Source organism: Lissotriton helveticus, chromosome 7 (genome assembly GCF_964261635.1).
Source record: "Lissotriton helveticus chromosome 7, aLisHel1.1, whole genome shotgun sequence".
Lineage (NCBI taxonomy): Eukaryota > Metazoa > Chordata > Amphibia > Caudata > Salamandridae > Lissotriton > Lissotriton helveticus.
In genome coordinates this window covers 1,605,003,089-1,605,026,431 of record NC_136068.1, presented here as the reverse complement: position 1 = coordinate 1,605,026,431, position 23,343 = coordinate 1,605,003,089, and the positions used below count along the sequence as shown (strand labels likewise).

Genomic DNA, 23,343 nt, shown 5'->3' with positions numbered 1-23,343 from the left:
CGGGACCGGCCACCACCTGGAGGGTCAAATCAAGAAAACCGGAAAAATCACTTTGGCTGCAAAGGCAAGGTTCTCCTCATCCAGGACGTCTCCTCAGCAAAATTCCACTCCACCTTCAAGACCACTCCTTTGGACGGCCGCGTCGCCGATGAGGCCCCATGTTGGGCGTCAACTATGGAAATGTGGAAATAGAGATTGGCACTGAAGCTGGAATTCAAAAAACAAGTTTATTAATCACTCATGAGTGGGACTACGTCCATACAACACCCTCAAGTGTTCCAGGAGGTAGGTAGTACATTGAATACACAGGCCATGGTGCTTTTATACAGACTTTGTTACAGAGTAAGCATGCAGATACAAATAGAAGGTACAGGCCTACACAGAAATAGTTACAGCTAGACATAGGCAGATGAGTAATCACTTAGTCAGCAAATTGGGAGGGGGATCAGAACTGTTCACAGCAGCACAAAATATCTGACAGTTACATCTTTAACCAGGTGCATTTCAGCAGCTACAGGCCTTTTCTCAGCACATACATTGCTTTGGCTCAGTACAGAAGGAGTTCATTAAAGTTGATGACTCAAGCAGAATAGAAGGGCAAGCAGCAGTGAAGTCAGAAGAATTACATAGCTAACAAAATGGATGCCACAGACAAGATGGCTTCAGCCTATGCTAACAGAAATTATTTTCGATTTCCACACAGATAGAAAGACCTTGGGCCCGATTCACAAAGGTAAACTGAGACGAAAGTCTAACTTTATGACTTTTGGTATGCACAAAGGGCATTTACGAGTAGTAAAGTCAGACTTTTTTGTCTCGGTTTCACTTAAGTTGTGGTGCTGAGTCTAACTGAGTCCAAAACTTAAGTTAAACTGAAACAAACGTCTAACTTTACTACTTGTAAATGGCCTTTGTGAATATCAAAAGTTGTAAAGTTAGACATTTGTCTCAGTTTAACTTAAGTTTTGGTCTTAAGTCTAACTGAAACCAAAACGTATCTTAAAGTGAGGCAAAAGTCTAACTTTCTACTTATAAATGCCCTTTATGAATGCCAAAAGTCGTAAAGTTAGACTTTCGTTTCAGTTTACCTTTGTGAATCAGGCCCGTTTTGCGTTACTGAAATACAAGGAGTACTTAGTTGGAACCGGCATGAGAATAGTTAGGAAGATAACTATTAAGGCATTAATACCGAATGCTTCTGAAGTTTGGTGAGAACATATTGCCTTATAGGTGGAGAGTGGTGGCAAATGTCGAGGGGTAGCAACATTACGCGTAAGTGTCAGTGACAGAGTGGAGAAAGGCCTGAAAGAAGGTTCTGGGTAGTGATGAGAGGGGCGTTTGTGCTGGGAACGATACTGTGAATGAAACTATAGTAAGCTTAAATTGTATTTATATAACGCTTACAACCCCTGACAAGGCGTTGAAGTTGAACATTGCCATTTGCATGGACACAGAACGTCCGGATGTCAGGGGTACAGTACAAAGGGTTAAGAGCACCATTCACCCTGTGTTCGAATTCACAAGGTAACAGGCACAGGTTATGAGGATGGTTATCAGCCACAGGGGGATCCACGCAGGGGTTACTTTTCACACTGTAATGAGAGTTTCAATGGTTAGGGCTGCAGGCTTCAATATAAAGCACAACCCACTCAATCACAATAATCTGGAAAAGTAAATAACCCTTCTACTTACTAAAACATCCCAACAGCAAACACTTTGGATGGGAGTCGCACATGTACACTTCTACCCAGCATTCTCCCATGTCTCCCAATCAAAATGGTACCTCACTGGAGTGGGTCGGCCTAGTGCCTGCAACAGGAAACTTCCCAAAATGGAACATGGATACACCACATTTTTCCACTCAAAACTAACCTTTATTTTGCAAAGTGGGTAGCTGTGAATTTTGGCCCTAGCTTAACTTATGGAATCTTCAGGGAGCCACAAATTTCCTATTATTCTGAACTGCAACATGTTCCCCTATAAGAACGGTAAGCAATAAGAGTAGCTGATGTATTTGGGGCCATGCTGTGGCGCCATCCAAGCACACCTAGGAACCACAGACATTTTTAAAAAATAGGCATCTAGGGGATTCCAGGTTGGAGTGCCTTGCATGGATCACATGAGGTTTTCTAATCCACAGTGCCCGGCAAACCTCAAACTTTGTCTGAAATCAAGCATTTTCCTTGCATTTCTGTGATGGAAACTTCCGGAATCAAGATGAATCCACAAAATTGCTACCACCCAGCGTTACACAACTTGTGCGGATAGAAATTATATGCCACTCGTGTGACTGGGCCTAGCACACACAACAGAAACAGATCAAACCAAGGTCAATGGGAGCTCTTGTGAGGGGACTCCCATTGGCCTTGGTTTGATTCATTCATGTGGCATTGGGGGCAGGGGGCTGGGTCAGAAAGACACTGCTGGCCCTTCTTTGGAGGGGTATGGCTTGACGCCAGGGTCGGCCACCACCTCCTTTTGTTTGTTTTGGCCCCATGAAATCTCTGGTGTTTGGTATGCTGGGGGCAGATTTGGGAGTGAATAGCCCCGGGAAGGGTGGGTGCAGAAATTCTATTGGGTCCCAGGGTGGGGAGAACCCAGGCCGTGCACAAGGTGGTCACCCCCCCTCCCCCCATAGCAAGACTGCATAAATGCGGTCCCTCCGACTCTGGTCTAGTGGGCTTTCTAACCCCCTCCCAGTGAAAGCACATTGGGGGCAATTCCCATTCACCTCTAAGGGGGGCGGGCAGAAAGACTATTGAACTCTTTTTCAGGGTGCAGGGCATGTCCACACCCATGCTGGGCAGCCCCCACCCCGATGTTTTTTTCCCTGGGGGTAATCTGCCTCCAAAGTAGGCAGAAAGACTGTCTGCGCCCTCTCTGGGTGTGGGTATGGGCATGCCCATGGGGGGCATCATCCACCCCCATGCATTTTGTTTTTTGAAGGAACCCTGATGTCTAGTGGGTTTTCTATCCCCCACCTGGGGGAGCAGAAAGACTGCTGCCATGTCTATTAGGGGTGGGTATATGCCATACCCTGGCGGGCACCTCCCACCTTCTATATTTTTATTTTAAAAACTCCCTGGTGTCTAGTGGGCTTTCTGCCCCTCCGCCCTCCCCATGGGGGTAGATGGAGGGTAATCACCCCCATCCGCCCCCCCTCCAGAAGGGCAGAAAGACTGTCTACCTTTTTGTTGTTGGAGGTATGGCCATGGCCATTATGAACTGCCCCACCATTATAATTTTTTTTTAAAAAAAACAGAATCTCGTGTCTGGTGGGACTTCCACCCCAGGACGAAAGATTGGGTGTATTCACCCATCTGCCCCCCTGGGGAGGTAGAAGGACAGTTCCATATACATTAGGAGTGAGAGTACGGTTATGCCCTGGTGGGCAGTCCCCATCCCTACATTTTTACAACAAAAAATATCGCTGGTGTCTAGTGGGCTTTCCGCCCCCCGGGTCAGGGGGTTGGGAGATTGGGGGTAATCACCCCATTGGCCTAAAGCTGAACAGAAAGACTGTTCATTGAGGTTGGGGGCATGGCCATTCCCTGGTGGGCAGTCCCCACCTCTATATTCTTATTTAAAAAAAAATCCCTGGCGTCTAGGGGGTTGTCTGCCCCCTAAGGGGGGTCAGAAAGAGTGACAGTTAGGAGGTGTGGTTGGGGGAGCACAAGTCCTTACCCAAGAAGCCGCTTCCTTTATCCGTGCTGGCTAATGTGTAGATCCGTGCTTGGGGTTCGCTCTCCTGTGGTGATCCCCAAGGAAGGATCCACTGAGCGGGAGGATCCATTGGAAAGGGGAGATTCTCCCCTTTCCAATGATACCTCACCTAAAAGAATTAGTGCTTGGGGACTGAGATATTCCCTTGAGCACTGATTCAGTTCAAGTTTTAATTTCAGTTTTTTTGCGCACTGATCGTCATTAGAAAGCAAAAAAAAGAAGCTTAGGCTGTTCGGGAACTTCTTCCCGAGCAGCCCATGCCTGGGGAGAAAATAAGAAAGGAGCTTTTATAAGCCTAACCAGTGTCAACCAATGGTCGACAGATGCACTGGGGAGAGACTGCAGCCATCATCCATTGACCAACAGCCACACTTAAGGGGTTAATAGTAAGCTTACAAGTGTGGAGACTCTGCAGTTGGGGTGGAGAACTCCGCACATAAAAAGATAAAACATATCTCTCTTTTTATGTACAGAGTCCTCCGCCCCTAACTGCATAGTCTCCGCACTCATAAATGTACTATTATAATGCAGTTTTGTGGGTTCCACAGCAAACGTAAACTTACACAAATGTGTAAGTTTACCTTTGTGAATCAGAAGCAGTTGTTCTACAGAGACACTGTTGAACTGCCATTTTTCTTCTTTTCTTGGGTCTCTGGTCATCTGAACACCAGCTTCAAAAGAACGGTTCCCAACTGATGCCAAAAATAACTCTTCTTGCACACAAAATCCAAGACAAGCAGCCAAGCAAGTCCAAACAAATGAGAACAAAGATAGTAATGAGTTTAAAATCATTATGAAAATCTAGCTAAGAAAAAGAAGTACCAATTCAGAACAAGATTTTTACTTTTCTCAATCGTATTAATAGTCCCAAAACTAAGACACAAAATAAAGATATCCTTAGGGAAGATGCTGATTCAAAAGCGATTTAGAAATTCACATGTAGAAGGCCTACTGTAAGTCATCAGGCCTAGATGGATTAACAATGGAATATTATAGATGCTTTCTGAAATCACTGCCACCATTATCACATAATAATTTATTTATTAGATTTGTAAAGCGCACAATTGCCCGTGAAGAGATTCTAGAGCTAATAAATGCTACAAGCACAGGCATAGCAGGGTAGTCTAGTGATAGAACAGCCAGGATAGGCTTTTTCCTAAAAGCTAGATACTTAGGGAGAAGATACATTTCAAAGGGAAGAGAGTTACAAGATTTAATAACTGCAAATAAGCAGGTATACCCTCCTTTACAGAGTCCCTTGATTTTGGGAATGCCAAGATGCATGGAAGACGTACAGCACAGGGCACTTAAGCGGCTATAGATGATGAAGTTTCTTAATGAACTACGGGGTCTGCCCATAAATGGCTCTGTGGCATATGCAAAGGCTATTAAATTGTACCTGCCTGGCGTTTGGAAGTCAGTATAGCTGATTGAGATGGAAAGACACTGTAAAATGGAGTGGTTCACCAAGAAGTCTCACTTACATTTTTTTTTATATTTTGAATTTTGTTCACTTGGTAGAGAGGTAGATTTAGGTAGATGGTGTTGCACTATTCAAGATCGAAACCATTAATAGTGCAGATCATCAGAAAAGAATCACTTACAGGTAATAATAGCAATGTTTTCTTGAGAGGTTTCAGGTGATGAAAACTGGTAGAGCTAACCAAAGAGATCTGGGTGGAACAATTCAACTTTTTGTTACATAGGAAGCTCAGATTCCAGTACGTAGATACATTCCCTAGAGAAGGAGGCCCTTAATGTTGAGACCAGATAGAGGTGTTGCCCCAATTAAGAGAACCTCAGTTTTAACTGAGTTAAGTTTGAAACAATAGTAATTAATTCGGAAGGTTGTATCATATATTCTTGAAAATTAGACTGTGCCACAGAAACATCATTTCAAAGCCTCAACATAATTTGGGTGTCATCAGCGTAGCAGGTGATACATTCCAAGTTGAGTGGCATGATGAAGTTAGCTAAGCAAGCCATGCTGATGTTAGAATGCATGTTATTAAAAGGTGAACCTTAAGGGACACCGCCAGGAAGGAGCCTGAATGTATGTTGATAAGAAATAATGCATTCCTTAAAATATAAAGTAACTCCTCGTGAAACCAGCCTAAAACTCGCCCGAATCAATGGCCCAATATTTCTCCCACCCATGCTCCCATAACTGCTCCGGTAGCCACTCTCAACAATGCTGGAGGAGGTCCGATAACACACCCAAAACAGATCACCATTTGTTCACCTTTTAATGCCCCCCCCCCCCCCCCCCGGCCTTAGTTCTTTTAATTAGACACTTAAAAAGAGACTCTGCTCACTTGAGCGCATTTTCCAGTTTGTGAGCAAATTATCTGTTGCTGTGTTATTTGTTGTGCTGTTCTTTTCAAATTATGTTTCGGGCATTATTTAATTTTTCACTTTTCACTTTTTCTTCCTCAGCTACGATTATTTCCCCTATCGTTTTGTTTTTTCTGAAATGCCCACTCTGCCCTCTTATACATTTTACGAGTGTAGAACCTTCCATTATTCTTCTTAACCAATGCCCTGTACTAAGTGAATCAATGACCATCTCTGCTCTTCTTTTTATTCGCCAGTTGCTGTGTTTCTGAAAGCACATTAACAGTTACCACATTTTTAATGGACTCTTTCAACTTTGCATCAGGGAGCAAGAAAAACTGAACAAGAATAGGTTTATTAAGAAGTTGAAAAATAGTATCACTGCAACACAATTCAAATAGGTAAGCACTCGGACATTATTACACATTCCAAAAAAACAGATAAAAAAGGCAAGCTGCACTGTTAAGTGCCGATGTAGAATAAGCATTACATAACATTAAATGGAAGTACATATAAACAGTGGTGGAAAATATAAATTTGGGACTAACCATATCAAGATCTTTATACAAAGATATAACTGCCCAAATCACTGCAACAAAATAAGGGTGTTTCATCTGATTAACCTGGCATTAGTAAAACTGGCAATGCTAGTACTAAGAGAGACGTATGGCTTTAAGGGATAACATATTTAGAAGGAGATAACATGGAAAGCACAAGCAATGTGAAGAAAACAGTGGTTGTGCTGTATCTTGTTTGGTGAAGCAAAATTGTAAAAAAAAAAAAAAAAAGAAAATGTAACCCTTCATACTCACAACTCCATCACAGCAAACTATTTAAGTACCATACAAACGGACCCCACCATCCAACTCATTTACTTATAGTCCAGGCAGATGTCAAAAGAGAATGCTATCCCACCACACATCTATGCGCTAAGTCTGGAATCCTCACCTGGCGACTGGTTCTTCTCCTACTTAAAAATTATGTTATACAAGGTATGCTGAGCAACAGTCCTGTCAGAATTAAAAAGAAGCCCTCTCTCGGACCTCGGACCTAAGGAACTGGGTTCGAGTCTCGGTAATGACGCTAAACATCCTGTGATTCCGGGAAAATCACTTAATCTCCCCCTGCCTAACAAAAATGAATGTGTGTCCTCATGTAACATAACTGGTGCTGTGAAAAGCGCTCTGATACCCGATTCAGGTCAAGTTCGCGCTATATAAAACTCTGCAAAAAAAATAATATATTCGAATGATTTATGTAATTTAAGTTAGCAAAAATAAGGATTGTCCTGATTTCTAGATCTAAAAATTATGTCAACGCTTTCAAATACCTGTTCCTGTATCCAACAAACCTAATACATGTGTTTTAAGTTACCCACTAACAGACTGCCCAACCAACACTTAAATTTGGGCAGGCCTTACCTAAACACCTTAGCCGCTGATCAATAGGACCGGAAAACAATTCTCAGTTATGTATATCTCAAACCAAGATCAACTTTGCATAAAAGATGCCCTGCCAAACACCATCCAGTTCCATGATGCTTTAATTACTTCTCTGTTTCTCCCTCATCAGAATCTATATGTATTGCTCTTCATAAATGGTTTTGAGTGCCAGATTAAGGTTAAACAGAAACCAACTGAAATAGCACTGGGCCAAGTCGAGCTATGAGGACAGTTGTAATGGTATAAATTTCGACCTAGCTACAAAGAGGAATGAAACTAGAGCCGAGGAAGCAAGATTGTAATATACACCATAGATAGTCAAGCTCAACTCCTCAATTTAGGGCCAGATTACGATGTAGTCAAGAAAGACTCCACACGGCATTTGATTTGTTTGAATCCAATTCGGAAGCCTTGTTTCGAACCGATGATGAAAAATGTCTTCATATTCAAAGATCGATTTTTCCTCCAGATAAAAGGCGTAGCCATGGGGGCTACATTTGCTCCGGATGTAGCAATCCTGTACATGTCGATGTTTGAGGATAATGTCATCCTTAATTCCTTCAATCCATTCAGAGACCATCTCGGTCTCTGGATGAGGTATATAGATGACATATTGTTAATCTGGAATGGTGAACCAGCTCAGCTTACAACCTTTTATACATGGCTTAACCAACAGTCACCACACTTGAAGTTCACTATTCAATCAGACAATAAGAACATTGATTTTCTGGATATCCCCATATGTGAGGAGGCTGGTATTCTTCAAACTACACTTTACCGTAAACCGGCGGAGAGGAACTCCCTCCTACAGTATAACAGCCACCATCCTCGGGCTCTGCGTGACAACCTGCCCTTCGGGCAGTTCTTACGCATCCATAGGAACTGCTCCACTAAGGATGACTATATGGAGGAATCTGCTGACCTCTCCAATCGGCTCCTACATCGTGGCTATCCAAAAGGGATTGTCAAAAATGCAAGGAAACGTGCGTGGTTTAATCCACGCGAACATTTGCTAACTCCAAAAGAAAAGACAGACAAACAAGAAAATAGACTGGTCTGTGTTACCACTTTTTCCAGCAAGAGCAACATGATTAAACGAACCATCAATAAACACTGGAAGCTGATTGCGGATGGCGTTGATCAAGAAAACACACCAATGCACGCTTTTAGAAAGGCTAAAAGCATTAGGGATCATGTGGACGATGTCAACAGTCACGTGACCCGGTATCCTAGGTGACATAACTAACAGGAAGAAGCCGATCTCCATTGCTGACCGCGCTACTGAATGAGACGGATTCAGTCCCTACCTTTAAGGTATGTACTCGCACTGGTATGCGGGATACTATGCAGTTCCCCTTACACTTATTCCTAGCAGTAATATTGATTTTAATAATCTTTACAGACGTTTGAAGTATTGACGACGTCAGCAAACTACAGCGGCATTACCGCGTTTCTTCCGACCTGCGGGCGGCCCTACTAATTCATCACCACAGTAAGCCCCGCTTATTTCCTTCTCTCTGATCGGTATGCAAGAGTTATTTTGGATACTGGTTGCGTGGTGGTTATATATTGTTTGCTCTGGCTTCCCCACAGATTGGATGGCCGTTTGGTGTTATCAATCACCGTGAGTTTTTTCAGTTTTTTCAATTTGTTTCCCTCGCTTTCTACCCAGTCATTTCAGTTGATCGTTATAGTTCTAATAATCACACCACCTCTTCCCAACAGGAATTGGAGCTCTCTCCTGTAGGAGCGTTACCCATCTCCACCTGAGACAAGCAACTCCTTGGTATGTCTTGTCTGTTATTCATGTGCGTAATAATATTTACTCTGGATTGATACCACATTTTGAAATTATTTATTACTTACTGAATAGGTCCTTTGCCCCGCCCCGTCCTGAAGAAGACCCCGCTGCAAGGACTCTATTAACGCCTGCCAATCTTAAGGGGTCGAAACGTCGACAGCTCTCTGTTGTATGCAGCTCCACCCCAAGAACATAACAATAATTGTATTATGTGGAGTATGTTTTGTGTTTCTAAGGAACGTTTATGTTGATGATGGCGTTATCTATGTTTAATTGAATATACATAGTACAGTGTGGCTTTTTTAGCCGTTTTATGTCACTATCACATTTGCACTATCCTTCACTACACCACTCCCTTCCCTTCCAGGGGCACTTTTTTGAATATCGTTGAAGTATATTATCAACTCACTATTGTGATATACAATATGGATCTACATTATGAATAAACAACAATGTATGCTAAATGTTTGTTATTTAATTTTGCTTTATACTTTTACCATTCATTCTAAATTTGTTTCGATTTGCTGGGACCCTTCCTCTCAGTGCCTATAGTACCCAAGTCCCAGCGACATATACTGGGTGAACCCCCTTTTTCTTACACATTGTTTCGAACCGAATCAGTGATCTATCCGGACGACCAAGTACGATGCAAGGGAGCTGTCTGGGCTGTCCGAATCGGTTCCGAAAAGGATTCAGGCAGCCAGAGTCATTCGGAGCTGAATCGTACAGCCCAATGGAGACGTTTACTATGACCGATTCGGACAGACGTTCCGAATCAGTTTGGCCGAGACGCAATAGCTGTAGAAATCGGACTTCGGGGACCCATAGCAGGCTCCCCTTCACCCGGGGCCCTCTGAATCGGACCCGTAGGGATATCCATGTGTCTCCCATACCGATGCATGCACAGTGTGGCAGGCACCATGGGGTGCCCGCCACAGGGTGCACGACTTTCCCCAACCACCCGTTTTTTCAATGGGAGACTGTGTTTACATTCGGAACACATGCTCCCATTGAAATCAATGTTTGTCCGGCCAAATCGTATCCGGATGCATCCAAATCGCTCGGTCGGACTCTCCCAATCCAAGTCGTTCGGAAAGCATTCCGAACCGGATTCGGTGGGAATACTTTCCTAACGACATCATAATCGACCCCTAAGTGTTAAAGAGGCATAGTGGATTCAATGACCACCACTTTCTCAATCCAAATGTGAGATTTGCTTCTCTCGATGGCAAGATCTCTAGGCTACGGTGTAAGATAACAGCTGCGATGCACTCAGTTTAGATACTTATTCAAAATACAACAAAGTACTCAAAGTGATCACTGTCGGTGTGCTGATTCTGAAGTGGTTCTACCTGACCACTAATTCTAAAAAGAACAATGGAACTGGGGCACATTGCCCTAGACAGAGTCTGAACTAACCTAATGCACCCCTCCCGGAGTGTGGCTAATTTCGTGCGCTTCTTTACAATCCTGTGGTGGGTAAATGTAATCTCTAAATCAATCTAAACAATCATCTTTAAACTAAAATAAATCAAAAGCAAGAAATGTAAATTCTATCCAGCGTAGTTCGATGCTTTTTATTCAAAAGCACAATTCATTGAAGATCATGAATTCCATATCACGTTGTTACAAACTCTCAAATGATAATTCCCAATACATTTCGAGTGTATCATGCACCCTTCTTCAGGGGAAATCTACAACAAACATACAACATAAATGACCATCCGCCATTCATGAACATTATGCCTCTTATTATCCGGGATAGGGGTTGCAGGCCTGGATGACATAGATTTTCTAATGCATGAGATGAAAAATTAGATAGATTTTCCAAATGGTCAAGAATATCTAATTTAACTTTAACTGACCCCAATAATTTTACCACTCAAAAGGACCCAAATATTTAGAGGAAAATTGGGACGAGTTTAAGGAATGGAAAGGTAATCTGAAAAGTCAAATATTTTCACCTATGCGGAAAGTTTGGCTAGGGTTACAATGTAGATCTGCAAGTCTTACACCTGGCTAAGATCTGTAAAGGTCTTACATCTGTCTATTGCATATCTCAAGTGGCTAAGAGAAGATTTCTGTATGGTGCTGGAATTTTGGAGGATAGTTTCAATGGAGAGAACTGCCTAGCGTTAAAATACTGAAAGTCAAATGCGAGGATAGAACCCTGATGAACAACAGAAAGGGATACGTCCCAAAGAGGTATGTAGAGTATTGTTGCATAGGATTTCTGCTACAGGAAACAACTGAGCCCACTGATATGAGTTATTAACTCAGCAAACAGCAAAAATGTTGTTCCAAAGTCTAATTGAGTCTTTTTGTCAGTCTGTCAGTGGCCGATAGCTGGTAGACAAGTAGTGCATGAATCCTAAGCTTTGCAACAAGCCGCACCACAAAGCACCTATAAACTAGGACTCCCAGCCATTATTATGACGGGTGGTTATGCATTGAACCTAATTATCTTCTTTAATCTGGTGTGCAACATGGCTAAACGTTAGGGGGAAAAGCATTATGATGAGATCAGTGCTGACAGCATCAGAACACTTTTTTTCTTGCTGGAGATGCATAGAGCGAGGTGCAAGCAACAAGGGCGTCAGGGGCTCTGGTGGAAGGTCAAGCAATGGCACGCGGTAGGGCGTTGGGATGGGGTAAGCAATGATGCAGGAGAGGGCGTGGGAGTGAGGCAGGCAATGACAGAGGAGGGGGCAGGGGAATAGGAAAGCAATGACAGAGAAGGGGGCAGGTGAATAAGACAGGAGTGGGGCAGAGCATGCTACAACAATTGAAGGGGAGACAAAAAGGAGAGCGAGGCAAGAAACAACTCGAAGCGGGACGGCGGGGAGACAGCCAGCAAACACATGCACTCTTATGAAGAGTACCTCCTTAAAAACACTAGAAGTTGAGGGACACTACCCTGTTAGTAAACAAAATGTCTCACAACAGATGTGCTGTCTCGGGCAAGACCTAAATAGGGTGCTGCCAAGATGAAGGCTGAAGCAATCTTTTGAAGTGAAGTATGCACTCCTATTTCCTACAGATGGAGGCAAATCTATAGTAAAATTCAAGGATATCTGTTATAAGGACTATTGAAGTGTAGCTAAAGGTTGTAGCAATCATGCTGCCTTTATTTAAAGTATTTTTGTGTGAGCACATTCTAATCATTTTTTTACATATTGGTAGATTTCCTTTCTCATTCATGCCCACCAGAATTGATGTGTAAAGTCTCTTATCTTGCTCTTTCCAGTATGTCCAGGTATAGGGGAATTATGCTCCTGCTTAGGGACCTGCTGTTATGTTATGTTATAAATTTTATAAAGCGCGCAGCTGTCCCAGCACAGGGGCGTTGTCGCGCTAGACACAACTGTCAAAGGCAGACCAGGGGAACGCATAAACACACAATTATATGGAGAAGAGGTAGGTTTTTATGGCTTTGCGGAAAGAGCATCCAAACCGCAGCATATTGTGCCCTTTTAAGGCGGAGTACCTCTACTCTGTTTGCCCCAAGATAAAGGGAGTTGCATAATCCAACCTGGATAGAAAGGTGGCCTGGATGATCACCTTTTGGATATTAGGATAAAAGAAGGCCAGCAAGGGTTTGAAAACACGTAAGAGCCTAAAAAAAGACTCCTGCAACTGCTTTCATTTGAGCCTGAAAGGTTAGGGCGGGGTCTACCCTTACTACAAGATTTTTTTTTTTTATATATATTTTTTATTTTAACAGTAAGACAAGAGCAGGCAATACAGATATCAGGTGTTTCGCAGTAAAATACAGAACAGGGCCAGGCGGGGGAAATATACAAACAATAATCACTGTAAGAAGTAAAAGGCCCATCACGGGTACACATAACGGAAACAGGAAATGAGCAATCTATTAAGCAATCAAAGCAATCCCACCCGCGTGACCTCGTCCACAATGTTACAGGATAATTAAGCCAGCGAAGACACCCGGACAATAAAGGATTCGTGAAAAATAGACAGCCCATCTCTCGTAGAAGGAAAAAGAAAAGACAAAAGGGGCCATAGAACAAAAGAAGGCAAAATAAAAAACCCCACCCCTAACCCCCCACCCTGCACCCCTGCAATGGCTACGGCCTAACCCCACTAGCAGCGTGCCTGTCGCCCAAGAACTACCCTAAAGGAAGGAAAAAGAGAAAGCGGAGGAGGAGAAAGCAAACACACTCCCGGTCTCCTGTACCCCCCACCAACAGCGACCACCCCGAGACATGGTAAAATCAATATTTAGCAATTATACAAACCAGTCAGGGGAGGATAAACAACAACCACCCAATTCTCGTCACAATATAGGCACAACCCTGGCATCGCTAAAAGCTATTTTATCGGACCCCGGGCGTTAAAGTTCAGCCCTGGCCAGTACGGTCCGTCATAAGAGTCTTTGCCACTCGAGCCGCCATTTTGAAGGAAAAGGCAAAGCGTCCACAAAAGTTCTTGTCAGCACGGGAGGATCGAATACAGGATAAAAGTTCACGGCTCGAACGAGGAAAGGTGTCCAAAAACAGCGAGTATCCTAAACCATCACCAAGGAACTCGTAGCCACATGGAAGACCGTCTATAGATGCGTTAGGCGGCAGCAGGATCAGGCAAGAGACGATAGCAAGAAGCACAGGCTGGCTTATCGGTAATAGGGGACCGTCAAGGTTCATGAACTCCGGTTTATGCACGGGGACCTCAACCTCTGATGTGCAATGTCACCGCTGGTACCATCTCTAGCTGGAAACCAATCGAGGTGTCGTCCTCAGGTTACAGGATACCGTCCACTTTCACCATCAGTGTCCGGAACACAGCGACTGTGTGCGAATGGAGCGCCCCAATGGCGGCCACAACGGCCTGCAGCGATGGCGCGCCTTCCGTCCGCTCCATCCCCTCTCAATAGGCGACAGAGCCGGACTTGAACCCCGGAGGGCGGCTGCTCCGGAGTCGCAGGCCACGCAAATCTGATATCAAGTAATGGGCGCTCCTTGTCTTACAGAACACACCTTTGCCGTCAGAGAGGGCCCCAGCCCGTCGACCCCGGGAGGGCAGCAAGGTCTCCGGGCATCAGATCCCCACCACAGCAGCCGGCGTGGCACGCTAGTGTGTCCTCGGTGTAGATCGTTCAAAGGATCGTCACAAAAAGTCAACAATTCAGGCACTCTTCGGGAGACCGGGCTCAGTCCAAGTCTCACGGCCGATGTTGTTCAACTCTGACCCGGATAGTCTAGAAATCGAGGCCCGGCTTCCACACGTTGTTAGGCCGAGAATGGAAACACAGCGTATCTTCGTCAGCCGATGAGGTAGAAATCTCGGGATTGCACCTTTAGAAGCAGTAGACCTTCATAAACAAGGAAATCAGGTGTAAGGTCAGGATTGAAGACAGGATAATCGAGCTGCTGGCGGAGGTCAGCGGAGCCGGGAGCTTACGCGGCCATCTTGATTCATAGCGTAGCTCCTCCCTACTCCAAGATTTTTAACTGTCTGCTTCGGGACAGGCGGGAGACCTAGAGTGGAAGGCCACCAAAGCTCACTCCACAGATGAGCATCTTTACCCACCAGCAAAATCTCGGATTTACAGGCGTTAAGTTTGGAGACAGTTGGCGGTCATCCAATCAGCGATAGCTGTTAAATCGTCATTGAATTTAAGGACATCCTGCCCTGAGTCGTCAGATAGTGCGACCACCAACTGTGTATCATATGCATAGGATACCACAGTTCATCCTCTGTTCTTGGCTACTGCTGCCAGGGGTTGGATGTAAATGTTAAATAAAGTATGGCTTACTGAGTATAACAAATGTACAACAGCAAGCATTACATGGAAAGGTCACAACTAGAATCATATCCTGCCAGCACAGGACCACCAAAAGCAACAGACACCGTCCAGACTGACTCATCAAAACGTGCTGAGGTGATTGGGGTCATTTTGAGGAAGGGAAAGCTTTCCGGAGTGGCTTAAGAGAGCGCAGCCTCTGTGACGCAGTGAGGCCTGTGGTGCGCGAGTGATCGCCCGCCTGCGGTGCCGATGGCCCCTGGGTGAAGTACTAACACCAGGGCTGCGGGGAACGCATGCTGAGTGAACGCGGCATCGGCGGGGCACATACAGGCTGGGAACAAGCGAGGGGCTGAAAGAGGTACTCTGTCCCACTCGTCATCGGAGCAGCATGGTGTTGATGTCAGGGAGGAGGGCTCGCGCCTCGCATATTAGATCCCGGCAGGCTGGAGGGGGCCGCATGAAATCAAGCAGACATCAGATACCCCCTGTCATCACGGCGGTCAACTAAACCCGAGGGTCCAGTGCCCAACACTCGATTGGAACGGCTTAGCGGGGGGGCAGCTGATCGGGTAGGGGAGTCCACGCTTCACATGCCAGTATAAAGCCTCACCGCAGAGTGGTGTGTGTGGCGGGTCCCTCTCCGGGCTTGAGGCATTCACGGAGGTAGCGGTGGGCTGACGAGACGCACCCTTCCCAAGAGATTGCAAAGGCCTACCATGAAACATTCAGTAAGACCTCGCGCAAAGAGTGCAGAGGAGGAGTGCCCCAACAGACATGCGGGTAGACAAGAGGTGCAGTGAAGAGCCATATCCCAGTGGGCACGAGTAATCGAACAAGGCAAAATACGGCTCCTGTCCCCAGAAAATCGCACCCCTTCAAGGAATAATCTAGACTACAAAGCCAGAAGGTGAGAGGCTGCCATCAGGCTTATGAATCAATCTCAATGGAGGCAATCAAGCAGAGGCAACATATAAGGTTGATGCGAATTAGAGGCAGGGGGTTGACACCTATTGGAGGTGTGGGCTCCTCCTCCCACGGAAGCAGCTGGAATAGGATCCGGTGCAGCTTTTGGGTTGGGAGGCCCGCCCATGCGCCACCTGCAGAAGTACGAACTGTCAGCAACCTCCAGGCGGCACACATAGGCACACGTCCGTTGCCCACATACCAACTATTATCTGCTCGAAAGAACCACCGGGAGTAGCTCTCCGTGACGAGAATCGTGGAGACCTGGAGTTTTCTTGGAGGTGAGTTGAGAGGGTCCCACGCCGCCGTCGTAGCCCACTGGGATAACCAGGCATGAGAAATAATCACAAGGGATGAGATGCGAACAAGCTAATTAAGCAACCCGAGGTGGGACCCGGCAGAGACATCTGTTCCTTTGAGTTTGCATTCCTGTCCGTAGGGGTGGTGAGAGAGAACACATCCTCCACTGGAACATCACTGGAAAGAGGCTTACTTTAACCACCCCACACAGTGATACAGGACACAGTGCGAACACCCTCAAATATACCAACTCGGCAGGCCAGCACAGGAAGAGTGCTACATGTGGGATAAATCCTTGTTGCCTGGGGACATTCACCAAAGAATTCGAGCGAATATGTCTAAAGATAAACCCACAGGCAGAGCATCTAAGCAAAGCACGATAGATAAGTTCACCAGCAAGAACACAGAGCTACCCGCAGACACCACCGGCCAAAACAATGTAACAGACAACGCTGCGCTGCTCGCCGCAATCACTCATTCAAGAGACATGTTGGATGCTAACATTGGTGCAGTGGGTCAGATGTCATGCTACTGCATCAAGATCTGCACAATGCAGTGGAATGCCTTACTCAGGCTGAGACCAGGGGTCTCCGGAATGGAAGATGCGGTCACTACACTCCAAGGAAAAGTAAATACCCTGGAAAGGCTTACTCAGGGCCTTGCATCTACAGTGGAGGATGCAGAAGGTAGAGCCCGAAGAAATAACTTGTGCCTCGTGGGCTTCTCAGAGGGCTGTGAGGTCACAGACGTGAGTGCATTCTTTGCCCAATTGTTTAAAACTTGGGTCCTGGCCGAGGCCCGCTCGAAGTGCTTTATAATTGAGCGTGCCCATAGAGTGTTGGCCGCGAGGCCTCCTCCGGGTGCCAGGGCGTAGCCAAACATCGCACGCATACTTAGTTACGATAAAAGAGACTCCATCCTTCGAATAGCCAGGACTCAAGCCTCACTCTCCTATGATTCATACTGCATAATGATATTCCCAGATTACCCCAGGATTGTACAGCAACAGCAACAAACCTTCACAGCAGCGAAAGCATGCCTTCGAGAAGTGTGATTCCTTGCATACTAGTCTTCCCAGCGCAATTGTTAGTTACATACCAAAACCGCAGTGATCTTCAATATACCAGGGGAAGTTGCCCAATGGACAGGCGAAATCCACCCAGTGAAGCCGCATACCTGAAACCCTCTGCAGCTGATTGAGATGAACCACATAGATTATGATATACGGACAATGCAGGAACTATAGAATCAAACATTCAGATAAGATTATCGCCTATGCCGGCACTAAAGAAAAAAAAAGTGGGGGGCTACAGTGTCCGAGTGAACAATTTAAAACCCCTCGGACATGTTGGTACAAGTACTATGGGGATCCATTGGTCGGGTCTTGGGCTTGCCTCTGTTGGGGTGGTCACAGTACCACATCCGTGACAGACGCTTCAGGTTTCCTTGAGGTTTTGGGGTGGGCATCGGAGGGGGGTTGGTTGTAGGGGGATGGGGTTTAGTTCTAAGTTTAATTGTTTTGTTAAAATTACCACAGCTCATCAGACATATTGGCACAGCAGTACATATCCCTGACTCCCATCATTACATCTCCAAATGACACATGTGGGTGGGCTGATTCCAGCAGGCAGGCTTAACGCTGTTACATTGAATGTCCGGTGTCTTCTAGACAAGGTCAAAAGGGGAGCAGTACTTAAACTGGGGTGGATATCCTGCTCTTTCAAGAGACACATCTCATGGGAAATAAGACACCATGCTTAGCACGATTTGGCTTTCTTCACGTATTCCATGCAGGGTTTCCCAGGGGTTTCCATGGAGTTGCCATCCTAATACAGCAGAAAATTCCCTACGTCCACACCCAAACGTGGGTAGACCCACAGGGCAGGTTCCGTTTTGTACAGGGCACCGTGGGCGGAAAGTCTATAGTGTTGGGCAACATATATGCCTCCCACCTATAAATCAATCATTCATTGCATGCATCATACACATTTGGGGGACAATACCTGAAAACCTTGCCATTGTAGGGGGAGACTGGAACTATGTGATTCACAAGGAACTTGATAGCGACCTGCTGCCCTACAGAATACACCAAAAGAGGCCTGGTTGGGCCCCCTGGCTGAAATATTGGGCTGGACAGATCCGTGGCGAGCACTACATCCTACTACCCCAGGGTATACATACTATTCCCCCGTATATGGATCACTTTACAGAATAGATTATCTATTTATAACAAGTGAGCATGCCCACAGAATTCCCGCAGTTGAGACTCTGTCTAGAGACCTATCCGATAATTCCCCAATGAGATTACAGCTATTGATCGGTCCCAGGAGACCATCTTCCGGTGGCACCTGTCACTGTGGCTCATGCAAAATCCAGACTATAAAACTAATATACATAAGGCCTCGCTTGAATGTTTCTCAGTAAACGAAGAAACAGCTTCCTCCAGCGTGCTACTGTGGGAGGCAATGAAACCAACAATACGCGGTTTTGATATTAGTTATTGTACTGCAGAACGACGTCTGAAAAAATACAAGTTGCTAGAAATTGAGGCACACCTGATGGAGTTAGAAAGACGAAGCAGCGAACGTGACGGCAGTATTGCCAGCAGGCAACTCAGCATAGTTCAACAAAGATATCATAGCGAATTGATGGATGAAGCTAAAGCCGCCTGGCATGCTACACAGAGCAGAATATACCAATGGGGGGACAAATCCGGAAAGCTCCTCGACAGACTGTGTCAATATTCCATGAGGCCAGTCCATATACCGGCAATCCAATCACAAGATAAGTAAATAATAACAGACCCAGCAGGGGTGGCAGGCTGTTTCGCTGACTTCTATAGCTCCCTCTATACCAAACACGAAATAATAGCTGAGACTCAGATTGAGGACTTCTTTCATGATATACTTCCTAGAGCACTCTCAGATGAGGCACAAAAAGCCTTAGAGGAGCCGGTCACAATGGAAGAGCTAACCACAGCCATTTCGGGAATGCACTCTGTGAAGGAACAAGGGTCTAATGGATTTCCCTGTGAATTCTTCAAAGGGTTCATGTTAGTGTTAGGGCCCAGAAACCTGGTCACCCTCAACCATGCTGTAGAGGATAAAAGCCTACCACCTGACTGGAGACATGCAGAAATTGTAGTCTTCCTCAAACCATGCTGCCCACCAGAATTATGTTTGTCATAAAGACCAATCTCACTCTTAAATATTGAAGCTAAATTACTGGCTAAAGTGTTAGCAAATAGATTGATTCCACATCTGACTAACCTGATTCACCCCAATCAGCCAGGCTTTATGCCGTAGAGAGCGACGTGACACAATATACGCCGTGCACACAACGCCACTGCAGCAGTGATTCGGCTTGGCAGACCCACTGCACTATTACTCGCAGACATTGACAAAGCCTTTGATTCTGTTAGCTGGACATATATGTTCATATTACTGAAACATCTAAACACGGGCCCCAAATTCATAGCCCACGTTAGATTACTATATACAGTGTTAACACCTTATTATTATTATTATTATTATTATTATTATTACATTTCTTGAGCGCTCAGCTACCCGTAGGTTTCCCGGCGCTATGGGTGTGAAACAATATTGAAGTGAGAAAGGAAAAGGAGTCAGCGAACTTACAAATTAAAAAGCCAGGTTTTGATTCCCTTACGGAAGGTAAGGAAGCACCTTTCAGAGCGCAGAGGGGGGGGAAGAGAGTTCCAAAGAGAGGGCGCCAGCAGAGCAAAAGAGCGACCTCCCATTTTTGCTCTCTTGATGCGTGGGATCTTGAGCTTATTCTGAGTGGAGGACCTAAGTGTGCGAGGTGGAAGATATTGCTGCACCAAAACAGATAGATAGAGAGGAGCTTTTCCGGTCAGGATTTTATGCATGAAACATAAAGCCTTGAATTTAACCCTGCTCTCGATCCGAAGCCAATGTAGATTGCGCAAGTGGGAGGAGGCTGAGGATCTGGCGGGTAGATTACAAATCAGGCGGACCGCCATATTTTGCACTACCTGGTACTTATTAGTGACCTCCTTACAGGCACCTAGAAGTAAGCTGTTGCCGTAGTCCAGGCGTGAGATGACAAGAGCCTGGACTACAGATTTCAAGGTGTCAGCCGGCAGCATCCATGAGATTTTCCTAAGCCACCTGATGATGGTAGTACAGGTGGCAGAGACTTTCACGACGTGCTGCCTGAAGGACAGTTGATTGTCCAGGAGGACACCAAGGTTACGGGCAGACGAGGTTGGAATAGGAAGAGGGCCCATCTCCGGAGGCCAATGTTGTGGGCCCCAGAGCGAGGTGTCGGAGCCAAACAGGAGCAGTTCAGTTTTCTCCCCGTTTAGTTTTAGTTTGTGCTCCAACATCCATGCCGCAATCTGTTTTAGTCCAGTTTGAAGAGAAGAGAAAGGGAGATGTTTATTGGTGGAAAGAGAATAGATGACTTGAGTGTCATCAGCGTAGGAGTAAATAGAGAGAGCTGCCTGTTCCGCCAAAAAAGCAAGGGGTCTCACATATAAATTAAAAAAAAGAGGGCTAAGAATAGATCCCTGGGGAACACCGTGATTAGAAGGAAAAATGGAGGAGACGGAAGTAGAGGAAAAGACTTGAAACGTGCGATTAGATAAAAAGTTGGAGATCCAGGCCAGGGCAGTACCATCGACACCCACCTCTCTCAGGGTGGACAACAAGATGGAATGGGAGACGGTGTCGAATGCAGCACTCAAGTCAAGCAAAATGAGTGCCACCGTCTCCCCGTTGTCCACTTTCTGCCTGATGGATTCCGACACACCAAGGAGAGTGGTTGCTTCTATTCGAGTGGTGGGTGCAGTGTCCAACAAATGCTTGATTGGTCGAGGTACATGAGAGAGGTGTCCCCTCTCCCCTATCTTATTTGTATTGGCCATTGAACCACTATTGGCATGGGAGAGGAGAGATGCATTAGTACAGGGATTTGAGTGGATGCCTGGGATATCAGATCGCATCGCGTTATACACGGATGATGTCCTCTTCTTCATGACAGACCCCAAAAGAAGCGGCCCAAGACTCCTTCTGATAATGCGTATATTTGGCGAGACGTCAGGCCTCCATGTGAATAGATCAAAATCTTCCATTTGGGCGGTGAAGGGGTCACTGAGGCACGTTAGATGGCAGGAAGAACTAACGATAGAGACTGATGGTCTACAATATCTTGGAGTATACCTGTCAGACACACAATCAATCTCATGGTTTAGAAATCTGGGTGTCCTGACGGATCGGGTTAGGGCAGAGGTGCTCTCCTGGTCCAATCTTCCTCTTACACTGTAGGGCAGATCAGCCATCTTTAAGATGCTATCCCTTCCCTGCCTACTGTATCAATTGCAATCTCATCCATACCCGATCCCATTGACGCGGTTTTGACGAGTAAACACAATACTGGGCCAGTCCTTATGGGGGGGAGGTATGGCACATGCTACCAATCCACGTACTGCGGCGGCATACCTGCTGCTGATATACAGTCCTACTACTCTGCATCTCATCAGCAGGTCATAAATGAATAGTGGTACGGCTCCAGACAGGAGCCAGCATATTGGGTAGAGCAATGAATGACCCCTCTCTATATACATATGTCTACAATAGATCTGATCCCAAAACTCCCCCTGTGACTAGGATAGTGATTATATGGCGAAGGTCTCTCCACTGGATGGGCTGGTGGGACTGTATCACCAGGGATACCCTGCTATGGCGAAACCGCCTGCATCCACCGGTGGCAGCACTACTTGGCTTCCTACAATGAGACCACATTGGGATCTCTATGATTGGGGATGTGATGAAGGGCTCCGTCCTTGAATCATTCCAAGAGCTCCAAGTAGAGTTCTCTATGCCACATACACAATTCTATAAATACCTCCAATTACGACATGCTCTCTACCCAAAGCTAAAAGACTGAACATCAATCCCTGAGTTTAGCCCACTTAAAGGTAAAATACTGATGGGAGACCTGGGAGACCACAAAATTGCAAATATTTATCAATCCCCGATTACCAACAACCCTAGCACATTAGAGACAATGTGGGCGACATTGGAAACGGACATGGGCCCAATAGATGAAGATGATTGGACCAAGGTAGTAGAATCACCCAGAGAAGCTGCGATTTCAATCCACCTGAGATCATACATTCAAATATCTTCACAGGGTGTATTATACTTGGCATAGATTGTGGAGAGCAGGAATGGTGGCGTCCCCACAGTTGCTGTCACGACAAAAGTACATTCCTACATATGATATGGACCTGTGTGGCACTCGATCACTTCTGGCATGGCATACTAAACTGCTGGTATGCAATCTCCCTAAATCCCCCCAGCTTACACTATTTTCACTGCACTGATGGTATAGGAGGGAATAGATACAAGCTACACTTACTCTTCCTGGGCCTAACACTAGCAAAGCAAGACATGGCAAGACTCTGGAAAGCAGAGGCACCACCCCACATAGGTACATGGAAGAAAGGCATGGACTTCAATAAGAGCCTAGAACTCTCCATATTTAAGACATGCGGCTGTCCACAAAAACACAGCAAAATATGGCAGAGGTGGGCAGATTATCGGGGTATAGAACTGGAACCCCATACTCCAGTAGAACAGCGACTAGAAGAGGAAATCAGGTCATTTGAACACAACCAAGGATACACATCTTAGGTCAGGGACACTCATAAAATGGATGGAAGGATGGGAATGCGACCAAAAACAAATTGTCTTGATGCGCAATGTTATATACAGTTGGATTGTTATCTGTTTTTACATTTTCAAAAGTGTAACAATCATTCCCTGTGAGGACACCGGAACCGTTAATATCATGTATAACAAGCATATGTATCAATATGTTTCCAGATCAAGCAGGTTTGACCACACACGTCAATCCTTAGCGCTAGGACGCCTCCGGGTAGCTACCTCGCTCTGTAAAAATCATTCCATTCCATTCCATTCCATTATATGATATGAAAACTCAATAAAATATATTATGAAAAAAAA

At 45.5% G+C, this 23,343-nt stretch overlaps 1 protein-coding gene across 2 annotated transcripts in view; it reads right to left on the bottom strand.

The window, feature by feature from the left end:
* LOC144770579 (sodium-dependent neutral amino acid transporter B(0)AT2-like) overlaps window positions 1-23,343 on the bottom strand; it is a 392,280-nt gene that overhangs the window by 265,968 nt on the left and 102,969 nt on the right. The gene's annotated exons all lie outside the window — the stretch shown is intronic.